General features: G+C 44.6%; 1 long non-coding RNA gene across 2 annotated transcripts in view; it reads left to right on the top strand.

Moving 5' to 3' along the window:
* The window catches only part of LOC127671129 (uncharacterized), a 45,497-nt gene extending 30,845 nt beyond the window's left edge, over positions 1-14,652 (top strand). Inside the window, exons 3-4 of one of the 2 annotated variants that reach the window (XR_007974665.1) lie at positions 921-1,037; positions 12,707-14,652. This is a non-coding gene — a long non-coding RNA (uncharacterized LOC127671129). The remainder of the gene's footprint in view (positions 1-920; positions 1,038-12,706) is intronic. The other variant, XR_007974666.1, reaches the window with a different exon arrangement.
* The last annotated feature ends 4,552 nt before the right edge of the window (positions 14,653-19,204 follow it).

Raw genomic sequence — 19,204 nt, 5'->3', positions numbered from 1 at the left:
CTCTTTTCTTCTCCTTCTCCGACGTCCTCTGACCTAACCAACAATGGAGACGTCATCTAGGTTAAGATTTCCCTTGACCTCTGCAGAGTAAACTGGTTTCCCATGGGTATGTCTCCCACCACCCTGGCCATGATTTCCAGGGTTCACTGGAATCCTCTGCCTGTCTTCCCTGGTGCACACTGTGAGGGAAGGGCTGGGTTTGCCTCCTTTCCTCCTGGGTCTTTGGCCCTGTTAACTGGTGTCTAGTAGGCGCTAACTAAATAAATTCCCACCGATGAGAGAGGGTGTGGGAGCCCCCTCCCCCAACCCTTCCCATCCCTTCTCTTGCTCTCGGTTGGGCAGCCTATTGGGGAAAAGGTCACGGATGATGGAAACATGGAAGGAGAAAGGAGATGAAGAATTTTGTGCAAATGAACCACATTCAGAAACAGCAAATTCACCACATTCTTTAGGAGCCTGTGAAAATCCGGAAGACAAAAAGAAGTCTGTGAGTGGGTGTCAGATGACGGGTGTAACCATGGATGGACATTTGTTTCGAAGAGAGGGGAAAGAGGTGAGGGGTGGCCGTGTCCTCTTGGACGAGAGAGTAGTCTTCCAATTTTGAAGTGTTTCTCTCTTCCTGTGAAAGGCCTAACTGATTAGTTGGGAGGAATTTTCTCTCTTGGAAAAGAAAATCGTGCTGTGTTGACGTGACAACAGGGTTGTCTCTAAAGGGAGAGACATCTTGTAGCTAAGATCCTAGAGGAATTCAGTCCCATACCACACATGCTCTGAGAATCCCTGGACATGGGCGGAAGGTTGAGTCTTTTGGGTATCCCCACTTTTCAAGACAGGTTTATTTTGAAGTTGTTGGAGATCTGTAGGAAGGATGTCACCGAATGCAAAGACTTTCTGAATATCTCTCACCTATTTTTCCACAGGCCAACCTCTGGCTGTGCCTGCTCGCCTTCCTCTGGACACAACATCATGTCTTTCTGAGCTGCTTGAGAAGACACACGTGTCCTTGTCATGAGGCACTTCCTCGAAGAAGCTCAGCTGTAAAGTTTTTGTTTTGAAAGTCTAAAGGTTTGGGTTTGATCCCCAGAATCAGGATAAGAAGTTGGGGATGGTGATGTGAGCTTGCAATCCCAGGCATCTTCAGAGCTTGCTGGATGGTCTGCCTCATGCTCTAGGTCCTCCTGAGGGAGAGCCCGCCCCTCCCCCAAAAGGGTGACCAGCACCTAAGGAATATTTCCTAAAGTTGACCTCTGGTCTCCATCCACAAATGAATGAGCACACACACACACACACACACACACACACACACATGCTCATACACACACACACACACATGCTCATACACACACACACACACACACACACACACACACACACACACACACACACGCTCATACACACAAATGGATACTTCAGTGTACATTTCCCTGGGAACCATGTACCTCTTATGATGATCAAAATTAGGTGATTTGTGCCAGTATAAATTAAGTATCTAGCTCACAGATGTTAGGCAAAAATTGACAGCAATTTAACCAACAAGAGCAACAAAAGCTTCTGAGGGGTTCTAGATGTGTCCAGGGTCACACCCTGGACTTACTGTGACATCTTTCCAGTTTCTTTCCATATGGAACTGTCCTCGGACTTTGTGGTCATGACCTTGATGTTTTGCCAGAACATGTGACAGTGTTTTGTTTGGTTTTGTTTTTTTTTTTCAGAATAGATTCCAATTTAGGGTTTATACAATGTTTTCTTAAACAGTTATGCGTCCCTTAGTGACAAGTATTTTAAATTTTTGTTTTGTTTGCATTATATGGCTTGTGGCTGTGTGTGAATACTGTGGGATACAATGACAGAAACTGAGGTGATGATGTTTACTAGAAACCCAGGCTGTGGACTGAAGCCTATTACATCTCTATTTGTGTTTTCTGTTTTGTTTTAAACTAAGACAAAGGCTGGGGGTGGAGGAGGAGGAGACAGCTCAGGACTTGCCATTGAAGTGTGAGGAGCTGAGTTTGAACCCCTAGAATTCACATAAAAAGTAGACACAGTAGCTTGCATCCATAATCCCTGGGCTCCAACAGGAAGAAGGAGAATTTTAGGAAGCTCATAGGCTGACTGGTCTGTCACACAGGAATAAACAAGAGACCCTGTCTCAAACAATACTGAAGGTGAGAACCACACCTAAAGCTGTTCTCAGGCCTCTGTGAGCCTGCCAGGGTATACACGGCATATGCCCACGCCATGTAGAAGCATACACAAATCTCTCTCTCTCTCTCTCTCTCTCTCTCTCTCTCTCTCTCTCTCTCTCTCTCTCTATCTCTCTCTCTCTCTCTCTCCCCCTCTCCCTCCCTCCCTCCCTCCCTCCCTCCCTCCCTCCCTCCTTCTCTCCCCCCCCCCAAAACCAACAGAAATGAAGTCCCAGCCATACGCATAAACCTGGGCCTACCCAGGTGACCTAGATAATCAGCCCCACCACAAACCCTCCACATCTTGTCCTACTAGAAAGCCTTCAGAGCCACCGCACACATAGAATTGTCTCCTTCCATGTGACCAATCTTTTTGATGCCACATCCGGTCATTGTACTCTGTGCATAGCTGTACTGCTCTGTTTTATAGGTAGGGCTTGTTCACAGATGTAACACTAAGACTCCCACCCAAGCAGTTGTCTCTGAGTCTTGATGTTTGGATGTCACCAAGTGAGAGGGAGTTTTCAGCTGTTGCAATTCTCTGGGACTTCCATTGTTGACCAAATTCTGACCAACAGTTGTTGACCTATAGGAAGTGATCTGTTAGGAGGCACAGAGCAGTGTTGTGTTTACAGTCAGGGAACATATGGAAAAATGTTGCTTCCGCATACACACGCCATTCAAAAGATCATCATTTCAAAGTGCTTAATAGCCAAGAGTGGTGGACCGAATGGCAGCGTAGTAGGAGCCTGGGCTTTGGGATTGATAGACATGCTGTCCAAGCGCACGCCCTTGGGTGAGTCATCTTTCCAGTCTCTGAGGTGTTACTCCCATGTTAGTTTCCTGTCACTATGACACAATATCCAGCAGAATACTCACAAGGAGGAAGGGTTCACTTTGGCTCAGGGTTTCAGAGTCCATCAATTCTGAGTCTGCTGTAAGAGAACATCGAGATGTCAGAAGCACGCGGCCGAGGCTGTTCCCCTCACAGTGGACAGGAACTGAGAGAGAGGAAGAAGGGACCTTCAGAGACATGTCCTTCGGTCCTCCGACGAGGCCCCTCTTCTTAAGGTGTCCAGGATCTCACAAAAAAACTCCACCACCTGGGGACCAAGGTCACAGTACACAAGCCCCTGGGGGATATGTCATATCAGGCCACAACAGCTGCATCTGCAGTAAAATATACAGGTGAAAAAACTTTGGTGCAGGAGGATGAATAGTGTCTCAGAGTCACACAGCTGGTAGGTGATAGGGACAGGCGTCCTACCTAGTGACTGTCTCTCAAGCTGCCCATTGTCACCACGTGAAACTCCTTGAAGTCACAGCATGGGAAGTTCCTGATGACAACAGGTTACATAAGACAAGTACACGGTAAACGGTAGAGTGACAATTGCCCCTGTCCCTTTTCTATCAGTTTCTTGGCCGTACATGACATAGAAGTGATCAGAAGCACTGGTTGTCCGTGGACCAAGTGACTGATGGTTATGAGCCCCTGGGGCTTGTGAGAGATGAGGACAGCCTTGGGCCGTGAGGAGAGTCGGGGAAGTCTGGGGGTGGGGAGGGCAGCTCAGCATCTGCACTTGGCCATTGGGATGCTCTCAGGCCTTCCCCACGCCTGACCGCAGCATGGCCTCCTTTGCCGTGAGTAGACTCTGAAGCCATTTGTACTGGGATGGCCTTCTTGGGAGGTGCCTGCCTTCCTTTATAGCACATTCCTCAGACCTTCATTTGAAAAGGCAATCTTGTTTCATGAGTGCCCACTAACTGGGGTGCAGGAGAGGTGGTAGAATCAGATCCCGAGGGGTAGGCATATGGGTGCTCTGAGCTTAGATTAGCAGCACGGAGAAGGGTGGGGGAGGGGGGAATGAGCTGAGCCATTAAGTAGTTTCCAGGATATCACCCTCGCTTCAGAAATCATGGCCCTCCCTAGCCTAGACGGGTATGGAGTTAGGGACAGAAGTCTTGTGTTACAGAAGCATTTGTGAGCCAGGCTGGGTGCATGCAGTGAACCGCTTGGGCTGTATAGGCAGTGCATTGAGATAGATAGAACAAATGTGTGCAAACAAACAAACAAAATCCTTGAGGGTCAGGGAGAAGAGAGGAAAGAGAAAGGAAAAGAGTCAGAGCCAGAGAGAGAATACTGTCACCCAGGAGTTACACAGGGAGTGGCTAGGAAACCATACATTGACTTTTTCAATTGTAAACGTTTCCTTCTTAAGCCCAGATAAACAGATCTTGTATCAGTCTAATGTTGAGAACATAGTTGTTTGAGTGCTGGGAAAGAGTGGGGCTGTATTCTCTCTCTCTCTCTCTCTCCCCCCCTCTCTCTGTGTGTGTGTGTGTGTGTGTGTGTGGTGTGGAGCTTGGTTCTCTGTGGACTGTAGAGATTTGGAATGTGGACAGTTATAGTTTTTTTTTTCCAGACAGGGTTTCTCTGTGTAGCCCTGGCTGTCCTAGAACTCACTCTGTAGACCAGGCTGGCTTCGAACTCAGAAATCTGCCTGCTTCTGCCTCCCAAGTGCTGGGATTACAGGCATGTGCCACCACCGCCTGGCCAGCTGCAGGTTAATAGTGATAGTTTATAATGAAATAAAAAAAAATGTGGTATAATGTAATGAAATGGCCAGCATCCCCACTCTTGATCTTTGGAACGATTATTAACTAAAATAAATGTTACTTGAATCCAAGGACTATGATACCGTAGAAGTAGATCCCATAACCAAGATGCCTCTCCACCGATGAGCGCGTAGGGAGTTTATACAGCATGGATGCACTGGTCAGAGGATAAGTCATGTCTCAGGATGAATGCAATGGGGCAGCATAAGATGTCATCAACACACTCAGAATGGGGGCTGGAGAGATGGCTCCGTGGTTAAGAGCACTGACTGCGTTTCCAGAGGTCCTGAGTTCAATTCCCAGGGACCACATGGTGGCTCACAAGCATCTGTCATGGGATCAGATGCCTTCTTTTGGTGTGTCTGAAGACAGTGACAGTGTACTCGTATACATAATAAATAAATAATTCCTTTTTTTTAAAGTACTCAGAATGATACACAACTTAAGACATATGAACTGCTTATTTCTGGTATTTCTTACTTAATATTTCTTCTGGACTGTGACTAACATCAGGTAGCAGAAGTGAACCCACAGCTGAAGGTGGGGCTATTGTGGTTAAGGTTCTTCTGCGTGAGTGCATGTGAAGTAAAGGGCAACTTTGGGGTCTTTCTCCTTATTCTTCTTCCAGCCCACCTTCCTTTGAGGCTGGGCCTCTCACCTGCCTGCAGATTACTGAGAAGGCTAGGCTGGCCTGTCTCTGCCTCCCTAGCACTGGGGTTACAATGGTGTACTTTTATATCCGTCTTTTTTGTGTGGGAGATCTGGGGACTGAACATGGGTCTTCATGCTTTCGGGGCAAGAACTTCCTGGCCTGAGCTAGCTCCCTGTGTAAGCCGGATCTTTCTGGGATCTGCCTTTACAAACCTTGTTCTGGCTTTAGTAGGCACAATGGATCAGTGGGAACAAGGTTGGAGGCAGGAGGATAACCAGTGAAGGTCACAGACTGATAGGACTGCAGTCACTGAGATAATGCGGGACAGTTCCTTCCCTTCTGCATCTGTCTGCTTTCTGTGATTTGCCACATGGTCTTCCATAAAAATGAGTGGTGTACTCCTAATGACATTTACTTTATATTAATTTAAAATAACCCCAGATAACTAAGGTTGCATCAAATTAAAAATCTTCTGAAGAGCTTAAGAAACAACTATGCATCAAGAGATAGACTACAGAATAGACAAAATCCTTGCTGACTATTGATCTAGAATATACCAATCTGGACTGCATTGAAAAACACTAAAAAACACTAAAAGATTATTATTATTCAATCAATGAAGAGTTAAGTAAGCTAGATAGACACTTATCAAAGGAAGATGGAAAGTAGGGGCAGAGAGGTGTGTCTCAGCAGGTAGAGGGGCTTGCAGAGCTCCCACATGCACGCCCACATAACATTAACTTCAAAATTAAAAGAAGTTCAAGTGGCCTATGAATACACAAAAGAGTATGCAAAATCCTTAGTTGCCAGGGAAAGGTGAATCAAAACTACACAAAAATAAGTCCACCTTGCCCAGTCAAAATGGCTGTCATCGAGAGAACAAAACAAAACCAAGTACATTAACACGCTCCACAGTTGACTAAGTGGGTTTAAGATAGAGAGAGATCCAACGTTGCCTTGTCCAACATCAGCTTCTCTCCAAATCTCACCTCTCCAGTTGGTTCACAGGACAAGGACACCATGATCTGCGTGTTCTTGAGCCTAGGTAAGACTGAGCATACCTAAGTTGAATATCCCTACCCTGAAATGCTCTGAAATCTACAACACTAAAAGTGGAATATCCCACACATGGCCCATGTCACCATCAAAATACAGGCACACTATGAATAGCGCACAAAACCCCTCAGCCATGTATGTAGGATATGTAAAGAATAACAGTGAGTTTTATGTTTACAATAGGGTATGTATAAAATAATAGATTTATATGTATAAATCACTAGATTTATATGTTTACACTTGGGTTCCATTCCTCAAGACATCTTTATGTATATGTCTAGATCTAGATCTAGATCTAAATCTATACTTAGATAGATCTAGATCTAGATATAAATATGTACTTAAATGTAGATGTGTATGTAGATGTAGATGTGTATTAAATGTATATGTAGATGTGTATGTAGATGTGTATTAGATGTAGATGTAGACTATATATGAACACGTATATGTAAAATGAATATTTATATCCATATATTCATATTTGGAAGCACGTTTCTCTCATGCTTTCTAAGATATAAATAGTTAAACCGCGAGCTCTAACCTCGGCAGGAGAGAGACGGGAGAAGAGGCATCTCCTTGGTTCTCATCAATGTTGTACTTTAATTGGTTGGACCACTAGGTTGAATTCTCACAGCCTAGAATCTGAACCCCACTTTTCTTATCTCTAACTGGACGTCCTGTGGATCTCCGTGAGTGTGGCAAGAATATTTATGACAAAACCACAGCACAGAAAAAAGAAAAAGAAAAAGAAAAGCTCCTGCAGATGGCTTTGTTCCTCCCCGGCAGCACTCACCAGCTCAGTTCATGTGTAAGCTCCACTCTGACAACATCGATGCTAATGATAATAGCGTCACGTGATTATTTCTGGAAAACACCTAGAGCCATCTCTTTGAATTATTCATTTCCTGACTGCCTTTTTTTTTTTTTTAAGTTTTGTAATATAATTCCATGGGGATCTAGACTTACACGCCAAAGGGCGTTTTGTTCAGCATCTGCGCCTCTGCACATCTCTCTCTCTCTCTCTCTCTCTCTCTCTCTCTCTCTCTCACACACACACACACACACACACACACACACACGTCTGTGTTTACTTGTCGTCTGCTGCATAGCGGTTGTTTTGATGATTCCAGAGTGTGCTGCAAAGAGCCATACTTTTCCTTAATGAGAGGACGTCCCCTCCTTTGGCCTTGCTGACTGAGCAGACTCTGAGGAGCACTGGCTCTCAGCAGTGTTTTTCCTAAAAGTCCTCAAGGGTGCTTCCTAACACTTCTATGGAAAAGAGCAGAGAGCCAGGACGACCCCTGCAAGCACTCCTTCCAAGGCATCAAATTGTATTTTCCTAATACTCTTCCTGTCCGTAGCCCCTTTGGCCTTTATAGAAGATTCAGGGTGAAGAGCAAAGTTAGAAAAGCAATTTGAGTTTACCCAGTGGTACTGAAGGCATGGCTCACTAGGCAAAGGGCTCGTTTTGAAGCATGACGATGTGAATTAGAATTTGCAGAACCCATGGAAAGCCAGGCATGACAGTGTGAATGTGGAATCTCAGTGCTCCTATAGTAAGACGAGAGGTGGACAGGAGAATCCCTGTGGTCACATGGGCCTGCCAGCCTCCTGACCACAGCCATGCACAACAGAGACATCCTGTTTCAAACAAGGTGGAAGTGAAGTTGTCCTTTACCCCCTCCCCCCATACAGTGCAGCATGCATGTGTGTATACTCACACATGTGCTCAAACATGTCCAGGAACACATATTACATACATGTATTCACAAAATATGATGGGAAGCAGCTGAGGAAGATGTATAAGACTTACTTGTTGCATACACACACACACACACATACACACATACGTGCACACACACATGCATACACATGCACATGTGCACACACATATAAAAACTTTTTTAAACAAAGTTTATTGGTTAAGAACAAGAATCCAAGGAATAATAGATATGGAATTACCATTTTTGAAGGTGTCTGTGTCTGACTGTTAGAAGTGGCCAGACCCAGGTTCAAATCCCAGCTCTACCACTGGCTTTTTTGCATTAGCCTTACTTCTCTTGTCAGTGGGATGTGACTAGCAGTTTTTACCTCCTTGCACTGACAGAAGGCTCATATAAAGAGAACAACATGGGGTGAACAGTAGGTACCCAGCACATGATTGCCACGATTCTATTAGATGGACAGTGGAGACTCAGCTGGTCATCTTGGACACCAGAAGTGTAAACGAGGCAGTCACAGTGACAAGTTCAGGAAACTAGCTAGTTTTAGCTCAAAATCCAGTTCTGCCACAGTCCCATTTTGTGAAATTCATTAAGTCTCAGTTACACCAAGCTTCATAGACTATATAAGTTTCTTCCTAGATAAGGCAGTCTCTGTGTTTTGAAGGAACCCAATATTTACAATGAAAGAATAAAGCTTGGGTTTTGGCCTCCTTGGGCCAATAGTTTTCGGGTGTCCCATGTCCCTATGAGCTTCCCTGCATTGTCCCTGGGAGCTCTGGGCTACTGGCAAGTTCAGAAGATGGGATGTCACCTATAGCTCTGCCTTGCATCAGAACCCTTTCCAGGAGGACAGCTCCTGGTATATAAAGGCTTCCAGGACCATTGGTGCTGCCAAGACAGAGGGTTCATGACACAAGGAGCTGGCCAGGAAGACTCCAACATGGTGGCAACTTTCAGTTCACTTTCCATCCCAGCTACATCTTCTGTGTGTGAGGATCAGGCAAGCGACCTAAACATTCTCTTCCAGTTTATGAACTATGGATGCTTTGCAGAGTTGGCTTGGGGATCAAATAAAATAATAAACCCTATCACATGGCAAAATAAACAGAAGCCATTTTTACTAGACTGCTAAGAGCCATGCGTTCTATGTCTGGTTATGGAGTCGAGTCTATGTCAGATACTGCCCCAGTCATTCTGGCCAGGAATGGTATAGTCAGTGGTGCTTAGAGGTTCTATGACTAACATTATACTAGTTGCTTTTACACTAGTTGCTTCTCCATCTTAAATGTCATAAGACTATATAAACTATCATAGTTCATTTCTTGTTGCTAGAATTGAATTTAAGAAGAGCAGAGATTTAGGGAGTTGTTCTGGATACTAGGAGATCTAGAATGGAGCCAGCATCTGGCCAGGGCCTTTAATAAATATTTCTTTTAGATTTGGGGATTATAATATAATTACATAATTTCCCCCTTCTCTTGCCTCCTTCAAAACTGTTAATAGACCCCTCTGTCTTAGTTAGGGTTTCTATTGTTGTGAAGAGAGAACATGGCCACAGCAATTCTTTAATTTGGAAACAATTTAATTGGGGCTGGCTTACAGTTTCAGAGGTTCAGTCCATTATCATCACGGCAGGAAGCATGGTAGCGGACAGGCAGACATGGTGCCGGAGAAGGAGCTGAGAGTTCTACATCTGGATCAGCAGGTAACAGGAAGAGAGTGAGACACAGAACCTGGCTTGAGCATCTGCAACCTCAAAGCCAACCCCCAACAGTGACACATTTCCTCTAACAAGGCCACACCTACTCCAGCAAGACCATATCTCCTAACAGTGCCACTCCTTACGGGCCAAGCCGTTGAACACATGAGTCTGTGGGGGCCTTGCCTATTCAAACCACCACACCCCCTTGTTCTCTTTCAGATTCACTGGGTAGGGCCTTTGTGCTGATTTGTCCATGAAGAAAGAGCGGTGGGTATGGAGGACAGAGGGGAGTGCACACGCTGGATTCAATCTTCTTACTGGGACATGCAAGTCGCATGATGCAAAGAACCTTGTGGATAATTTAAAAATTGAGAACAATAGACTGTCCCTATGCTGGGAGATGTAGGGCCAGGCAGATTCACTTTGCCATCGCTACTTAGATCATCTATCTTTCTCTGACACACTCTGTGATTGTATGTTAATTAGCTTTGTCTGCATGTGTGTGTTACACAGGTGCCCTGCGTAGTGCATGCTTCCAAGCCATGCTTGGCGTAAGAGAAGGAAATGACACAGTTTCTAAGATTCAGATGTTCTATTAGTGACAGTCCTCTCAGAGACAGAAGTCCGGTAGCACGACAGCATTTTGTAGAATAAACATATGTGTAAGTAGGATGCTAATGTTCAGAAACTAGCAGGGCCTCTGCAGACAGGTGGGTCTGATCTCAAGCCTGGCTCTGTTCCTGTGATTTGTGACATTGATGTTTTACTTAATCACTGGGTGAGAGTTCTGTTTGGAACCAGGTACAATAAATATTGACTAAGATCTTACTTAAAAAGCAGTGGCCTAGTCTGTGGCATAGAAGGGCATGACTGGAAGCCATTATCATCAAGGTTAATATTATCATACATATCCATGACTCCCCACAGTCCCCTGGTTGTATGGGTATGTGCACGTCTATTTCTGCCTCTTGTATTCATGCCATTGGGAAATCCACTTACCACTCTATGTTCTGATGTGATTAGAGATAACCATTAGACTGCTCATCCACTGCATACATGGCCACTAGAGAACAGTGGAGCATAATCAGGCCTAAAATCAAGATATTTTTCTCTCACAGGACTTACCTTCTACAGTGATAAATATAAAACACACACAATGATGTCAGGCAATGCTACGGAGATACATCATGAAAAGAAGGGAACAAGTATTTCCTCTCTTGGTGTGACACAGATCAATTTATTCCTGGACTTAACCTCATGCGTCCTGAGCGGTGATAGAGCAGTTCGCTCAGGTCAAGGCAGTCTTCGTTTGGTTGCTTTTTTTCTTCTTCATATTTTAGAGTGAGCCAAAAAGGCTTGCTTTTTTACCAGCATCAAATGTGTCTGTTTCTCCTCTGAAGCAAATGGGCCAATGTAGCTAAAACATGGAGCAGGGACAAGAAAGCCCAAAGCGGAGATCATAGACTCCATCATGATATTAGAATATTGATGCATGCTAATTTGGCCTGCAGATTGGTCAAATGCATGGCCTCTGTTGCTAGGACCACTTGGCTATCCTAGACTCACAGGTTGAGGGTGGACCAGCCCAGACACCCAATGCGCAGGAATCAGGGAAGCTAAACCAGACATTCCTGAGCCAGCAGGTATCCAGCAGTCCACAGCTGCTTTTGCTGTCCCCTTTGGTTGGAACAGGAATATGTCTAATTAGGTTGATTTATTGAACTACTCAGCCTCCATCCGATAGGCTTTATTTTACCATTATTTATGACTTGCTGAGTCCTGGCAGTGAGCTCTGCATGAAAGAAGGTACAGACGGGGGTTGAGGAGGGTCCAAGGTGAGGCAGGGAAAACCTCAAAGCTTCCTCCGTTGGCACAGGAGTGGATGGACCTGAGGTGGTGACATCTCTAAGGTGTGTTTAGCTGGTTGACATTCCCAGCATTCTTTCCACATCTGGGCCCCACTCCCTTCCCAGTCTCCTTCCGTTTTCTTTCCTGAGGAGGATTGTCTCCCCCAGCTCACAGGCTTTCATTTGGTCACATTTGGTCACATCAAGCCTGTCCATTCATCTCTGTGTATTGGTTTATAGACCCTGGCATGTTATCTTATTTTTTTTTTTTTTATGAACACTTGCAGGAAAGAGAAGTGTGAACAAGGAGGCCTGAGGGAAAAAGAAGAAAGACCTTTGACTCTCATGTAGAGGATTGGAAATTTCTTGTAGTCTTCTTTCTTTGGCTGGGGTCAGGGGGTGGGGGGTGGAGGGTAGGGTGTGGCTGAAAGACAAGGGTATCATGCCTGGCTTCAGTTCTGAATATAAGCCTTAGGTAGCCCTAGTTGTCCCCTCTTCAAGGACAGATGCTCATGATACCCGAGGAGGCGCATGGCATTCACATTCTTTGCTAGAGATCTGGAAGGGATGAATCCTGGAAGCTAAGTCCGGAGTCATCTTTGGCCCCTGGAGTGTCACAGCCTCAGCCAGAGAGTTAACTAGCTAGTCTCACTTCCCTGAGGCTCTGGTTTTGTAGGGTGGACCTGAGGGTTTCCTGGGCAGAAAGACTTCCCCCCTTTCTTGCTGGGTGGTTTTAAGGTGTGGAAGTAGCCGGATTGCTGGGAAAGTTGTGGGTGGGCTGAGGGCCAAGGATAATGAAGGTATCATTGGGTCAGCATTTCGTTTGAGCATCTACCCTTGTTTCTGGTTGACACCCAGACTTCAGATCCTATTATCCTCAAGCCAGGAGGGCTGGCTTGTAATGCTATCATCATTTATGCTTACAGGAGGAGCAGAAGGCCAAGCAATCCCATCCCCCAAGCTCTACAGGGAAGGCCAGGACGTGGACGGCAGACAGAAGACTGTGCTAATCTTGGAGTTGGGTCTTCCAGCTCAGAGCTCACATCTTAGCAGGAGGCTGCAGGAAACAGCTGGATCTTATGATGAGAAAAGAAGGAACGGGAAATTCAATGTTGGATGCCGAGGGAAAAGGGAAACTGACCTCCCACAGTGTAATGGTCCAGATCCAGACCGACTGGACATTGTTCAATGACCCAGATGCTGTAGTTTTCCATGGGTGGGGAAGGGTACAGAGGGAGCTGTTGGCTCTTAGGATCTTGACCTAGTAACTGAGAGCCTGAGAATCTGCTTAGCTTGCTACGCAAGGTCTGCTGTTCTTGGTCAACCTATAGAGCCGAATGCTTGCATGGCTGTCAGGAGATCTGGATTCATCCATTCATAGAAAAGCCATTGATTTGATTGTTTTGTAAGTTGGAAAGACAGGGTGTATTAGCTACTTTTCCTTTTGCTATAAAATATCTGACAAATGCAACTTAAGAAAGAAAATCTTATTCTATCTTAGAGTTCAAGGGAGATTTTTCAAGTATAGCAGAGAAGGAACCGAAGGGGTTATTAGATTCAGCTATCACTTTGTGCCAACAGTAGGGAAGGAGAGGGGACAGAAAATGGGGGTAAGTTATCTATTGTCAAAACCAGCCTGTCATGATCCAATTTATCTAGCTATGATTAACCTCCCAAAGACTCCATAATTGTTCTAAACAGTGCCACTAGCTGGGACCCAATTATTCAGTCATCAGCCAATGAAGGATATTTCACATTCAAAGCACAACACAGGGCAAGGTCATGGTCAGTTGTTGTTAAAGTATCTTCAAGAATAGTCCATCTGGAGGATCTAGTGCTGAGGTCAGAGAGCAGCAGATTCCTATTCATTCTTGGTGTCTGCACTGAGTATCAGTCCATTCAGTTTCTCTCTGCTCCATATTGACAGGTCTACCAATGGATAGGACAAGACCTGAAAAGGAGAGGAAGGTCCAAAATGTGTTTTCTATTTTAATGTGGCATAAACTTTTGACACCTCTTTAAAACACAACCAGAAATCAAACCCTAGAGGAATATCTGGTTAACATCACCGCCTCTTCAACTTGCTGTCTCTTATATACCCATCTCCCATGAAGCAGGAAGCAATAAAAAGACTCTGAATGTGATCCACCTCTGGGCTATGTCTTTAAGTGTTTGTTTTGTTTTGTTTTGTTTTGTTTTTACTATGGACCTATACATTCCTATAAAGCTGAAAGGTGAAACATATCTTTGACAAAGCTATGTTTACCCTTATTGTCTACAATGAATTACGATGCGTTCTAATTTGTCATATTTTATATTCTTTTTCAAAGTCCTAGTTGACTGGATTGTGTCGGCTTAGAAACCACAGTGGTCTCAATAGCTTCCCATAGGGTGGCTTTCCCTTCAATGTAACTGACACCAGCTACAGACAGGCCTTCACTGTTGCCCATTCAACATTGACCATGAAGATCGTGGGAGCAAGAATTAAAATTCAGATTATTACTAAGAAAGATTACTGTGTAGAAGTACCTTTTATTCTCCTGATATAATTCTCATCTCAGAGGCTTACTGCCACTGCCTGCTCACCTAGGCCTCATTGTAGAAGTTTCCAGCCTCCATACACTTTTATCTAGGTATTGAATGTTTTTTAACTCCTGTTGTCTTACTGCTGAATAAGCTCACCCTTTCTAGCTCGTTCTGAATGCTGGCTTGATGGTCAAGTCAGCTACTGTGGCTCAAATTCCTTTCCAAGCTCACTGACTCAATCTGGCTTCTCCCATGGCCTCTGAATTTTTGCTCTGTTTGGCCTCAAAGTAACTCCGGCCATCTGTTCAAACCAGGTTCCTTCTCACTTCCTGCCTCATTGTGTCTAGCTTGTTCTATCTCTGCAACCTGTCTCTGTACAACCGTCCCAGTAAACCTGCTTTTTCTCCTCTTCTTCCTTCTGCACTGCCTTTCAAGTAGCTTCCCTTTCCTCTCTCTTCTCATGAGAGTTGGACATGTCCTAGTCTGTCAAATCTTTCTCTGATTCATCACTTTGTCTGCCACTCAATTAGACATACTTTAAAACATGACCACTTCCTCCTATAAACTAACTTTACCTTCATTGTTTGGGATTAAAGGTATATACTAAGGCTGAGTCACATCACAACTAGAAACAGCTTTTTTTTTTTTAAATAACAATCTTGGGGTTCACAGTGTGATTAAATATCCTGCAACATTACCACATAGGGAGGCTGCATAGATGATTAGCTTGGTGAAATTTAACGGTGAAATTTATCTTCAGTTATCTTGCCGTTTACCTTTCTTCGTACTCTTCCTGTTTCCTGAAATGTCCTGATAGCTCCTCCATCCCTAAACCATCTGACTCGCAAGGCTTGCCTTTCCCAGGATTCTGCTCTGTCTTTGCCTGTTCAGGGTTTTTAAACATTTAATCCTTTCGCTTATTTGCCTCGCCAGTCAGACTTGAATCTCTGAATGCTATGCATTTCCTGTAGTTAATCTCTGAGAGAGACTGCCTGGCTTTATATACTATATGGAGCCATGTTTGTGAAAGGGTCTTCTGGACCCTGGCAACAGACCAACTCTTGGATAATCAAAGTCTTTCTTATTCTTAGTCCCAAAATGATCTGAAATCTGTCTACAGAACTCACTCTTTGGTCCAGTGACACAGTTTTTATAATCTATGTCTGGGCTGGCCTGATGCCTGTTTTTCCATACAGTCTTGATTTATTCCTCTTGTGCAAACATATCTGTTCACTGGAAACTCTCCCTGGCTCTGACGATTTGGTCAGCCCAGCCTGCATTATCTAGAGTTAATTTTAGTCTCTCTTACTATTACATACCCATGTGACATGGTATCCAATGAGCTTCGCGCGCACCAGCTCTTCTGTTTTCAAATGAACTGTTCTATCATTAAAGTTATCCCTCCTTCAATGTGCTATCCTGAGCTCCTTTTCATGTAAGCCAGACCTGGGAGTTGGCCAGGCTCCTTCCCTTTACTCTATTAACTCGTATATCAATTTCCTAAGCTATCCAAGTGCCTACCAAGGATTGAGCATTGGGCTAATTGCTGGATGTTGTGTTGGGAGACAAATCATTTTGTTTTCTTTGAATTTATATTCCGGCATAATAAACACCCACGTACACAGTTGCGCATGGGGATAAGAGTGAAGAAGGAAATGAGCCAGCTCTCTGCCTGTGGGTGTGTCCATTTTGCACTGAACACTCCTGGAAGGCCTCTCTGAGGGATTAATGTGAAGCACAGATATGAAGGGTCTGAAGACATCAGCAAATGAACGAATTCCAGCAGCAAACATTCAAGGGAATCCATTTATACTTTAGGGTCACCATTCTGGAAAGCAAGTGGCCAGTGGATTGTTAGGGAGAACCAACAATCCAGGCTCTTAGTATTGTATGGGGAATAGCTAATGGCCATTTCCACAAAATGGACAGATGGAGGACCTATATGGGTGGCGAGGATCAGTAAGGCTTGGCAAAGACTGGATGCTGTAATTGAATGCTGTGTAGAGGAGGGGCTGGTGGTCAGAGTGAGAAGGATCCAACCCTAGCTTTAGGAGAATGACTTCAGCAAGAGGTGAGCGGTAGAGCTGTCAATCAAATTAGGGGAATGAAGGGAAACAGAATATCTCATGGGGCAGCTGCAGACACATGAAGACCTTGGATGTTAACTCCATGGGCACATGCAGAGCCTTTCTCTTGGTCTCATGCACTGCTATGGTCATCGTGAAGTTGAAATTCTTAGGCAAATGGATGGAGCTAGAGAACATCATACTAAGTGAGGTAACCCAGACTCAAAAGATGAATCATGGTATGCACTCACTAATAAGTGGATATTAACCTAGAAAACTGGAATACCCAAAACATAATCCACACATCAAATGAGATACAAGAAGAATGGAGGAGTGGCCCCTTGTTCTGGAAAGACTCAGTGAAGCAGTATAGGGCAAAACCAGAACGGGGAAGTGGGAAGGGGTGGGTGGGAGGATAGGGGGAGAGAAGGGGGCTTAGGGGACTTTCGGGGAGTGGGGGGCTAGAAAAGGGGAAATCATTTGAAATGTAAATAAAAAATATATTGAATAAAAAATTATTAAAAAAAAGAATTTGGCATTTGAATATGTATTTTGTGAGTGAAGTCTGACTGGACTTTGGAGTGTGACAATGAGCAGAATATTGTGCCCATGCTTCCTTGGGGCTTGGTCACCTCTATTCATACACGTGATGGACTCAAATAATAAATCCTGAGAGACATGTAATACATATTTTTCAACAAAACATGAAGGGAGTAGATGTTGGAACACTGGTAACCCTAAGAGGCCATGTTCCCAGTTCAGTGGGACACAAGAAAGTAGGCCTTCACCTACTTTGAATAACAAATTGTGTACCTTATTTCACTCTTCCTTGGGCCATAAATGAAGATATAGAAGGCAGAGAAGGAGAGAGAAGCTTGGCCCTCCTTTCCTTCACCGTTAACCTGTAATCCTAGTACTAGGGGGAATGGAAGTACTAGGATCAAGAGTTTTAGGTGAATGACCCTGTACCAAACAATCAATCAAACAAACATGGTGAAGAAGCAAAATAAAACTAACTGATGAAATCCATGGCAAAATTACTACTGTTCTAGAACAAATGAAAATACATGTAGGTATGTGTATATGTATGTATATATGTATGAATGTGTGTGTGCATGTGCGTATGTGTATATATATTTACACATACTCATATATACCTACATGGAAGAGCCAAGAATTAAGAATTGAGTCATTTTGATGATTCTGTGTACGAGTTGAATTCTCTCATATTTACATGTAATATCTAGTCATTTACTCCCCCCCCCCCCATTTTTCTTTACATACAATGATGTTCAATAGCAAATAGTAAGATTTTGAAAAGTTGCAGAGGAACTGTGGGAGGAAAAGTCAGGCCTCACGTGTTAATTCCTTTAATGTCATTTTCTCCCACTGTTTTAACAAGAGGCTCTGCTGTTCGTTTTGCTCTAGACCCTTCCAATTACAGAGCGGATCCTGGGGTCAGGAGCCCTGGGTCTTGCCACTTGAACCACAGTGACTGATGCTTTCTTCGGTGCTCTTTGGTTTCCACTCCAAGGGAGCTCCTCTGGCCTGGTCTTTGAGGAGGGCTGATAAGTCCGGAAAGAGCAGAGGCTACTCAAGAAAGACTTCAGAGAGAACTGAAGGCCCAGAGAGAGACCAGAGAGAAAGGAGATGGGCAGAAGACCTCAGAGGACACTTCCTGGAGGCCTGGGAGTCATCTCCAAGCAACATAGCATGTGGCTTTGTCTCGTGTGTACCAAGAGGATGATAGTCCTTGTTGCCTACTAGTGCTGAGGAAGAATGGCCCACAAATGTTACTTGGCCAGAAAAATAAAAAGAATGCTTTCTACCCATAGCCACTTATGATAAAGTCAGTGGAGGCATTGTTTAAAGGTCTGTACTACTCAGTGTCTACTGAGACTGGCTTCATGGCTGCGACTTTAGGGTCTGGGTAGTGTAGCTGGGTACCCTGAAACCCACAGTGGCCTGGCCAGCAGCCCAAACCATTTTTTATGATCACTACACTGTCAGCCAGATTGTGTCAACAGGCAAAGGAGTAGGTCTCTGTAAGCATCCCGGAGCGGGACAGAGTCTATGGAGGCAGAAATAACACCAGGGATATCGCCAAGACTAATCTACTTTTTCCTTGGCAGTTGGATCGTGGCCATATGATCGGATTCAGGCTAATGGAACACGACAAGGAATGGTCTAGTCATGTTTGCTAGATCAACTGGTGTCTAAGACTCTGTGTAGAAAGCCAGACTTCTATAGCATTGTGTAAACTAACCTGGGGACTCTTCTGTAAACTCTCTCCCAGGTGTACCAGGGAATTGGCCTTGGGACAATGGCTAACCTAGTGGGGCAAAGTGAACCTTTTATAGAGGCTTACCTCAGGGCAGGTAAGATGTTTGTGGCCAACTGTCTCACAACAGTGATTCAAAATGAACCCACCGGCTATCGTGCCTTTGTGTGGTCCCTTTCTGTGTTGGTGTGCAGCTTGGCTGTATGACGTTCTCTGGCCAATTAGACACCCAGGACACATCCAGAGGTTAAGCGCTTATGCTGGGGTGGTGGGGGGACTTGCTCTCATAGTACTCAGCCTTCCCAGTTCTCTCAGCCAGATACAGTCTACCTGTTAGAGCGAGCCCAGGTGACACCAGCTGGGTGTCACCACATGGCCAGCCCACAGAATTGTGGGAAGCAAACCTGTGGTCGTTTTCAGCTGAGCAGCTCTCGGGCAGGAGATAACGAATAACAATATCTTATTTATTCTTGCTCCCTTGGCACCTGACAGGCACCTCCACCCCCTTTTGCGACATATAGTTTATTCTCCTAACAGCCCTCCAGGTAAGT

Source organism: Apodemus sylvaticus, chromosome 20 (genome assembly GCF_947179515.1).
Source record: "Apodemus sylvaticus chromosome 20, mApoSyl1.1, whole genome shotgun sequence".
NCBI lineage: Eukaryota > Metazoa > Chordata > Mammalia > Rodentia > Muridae > Apodemus > Apodemus sylvaticus.
This window is presented reverse-complemented; position numbering and strand designations above follow the sequence as displayed.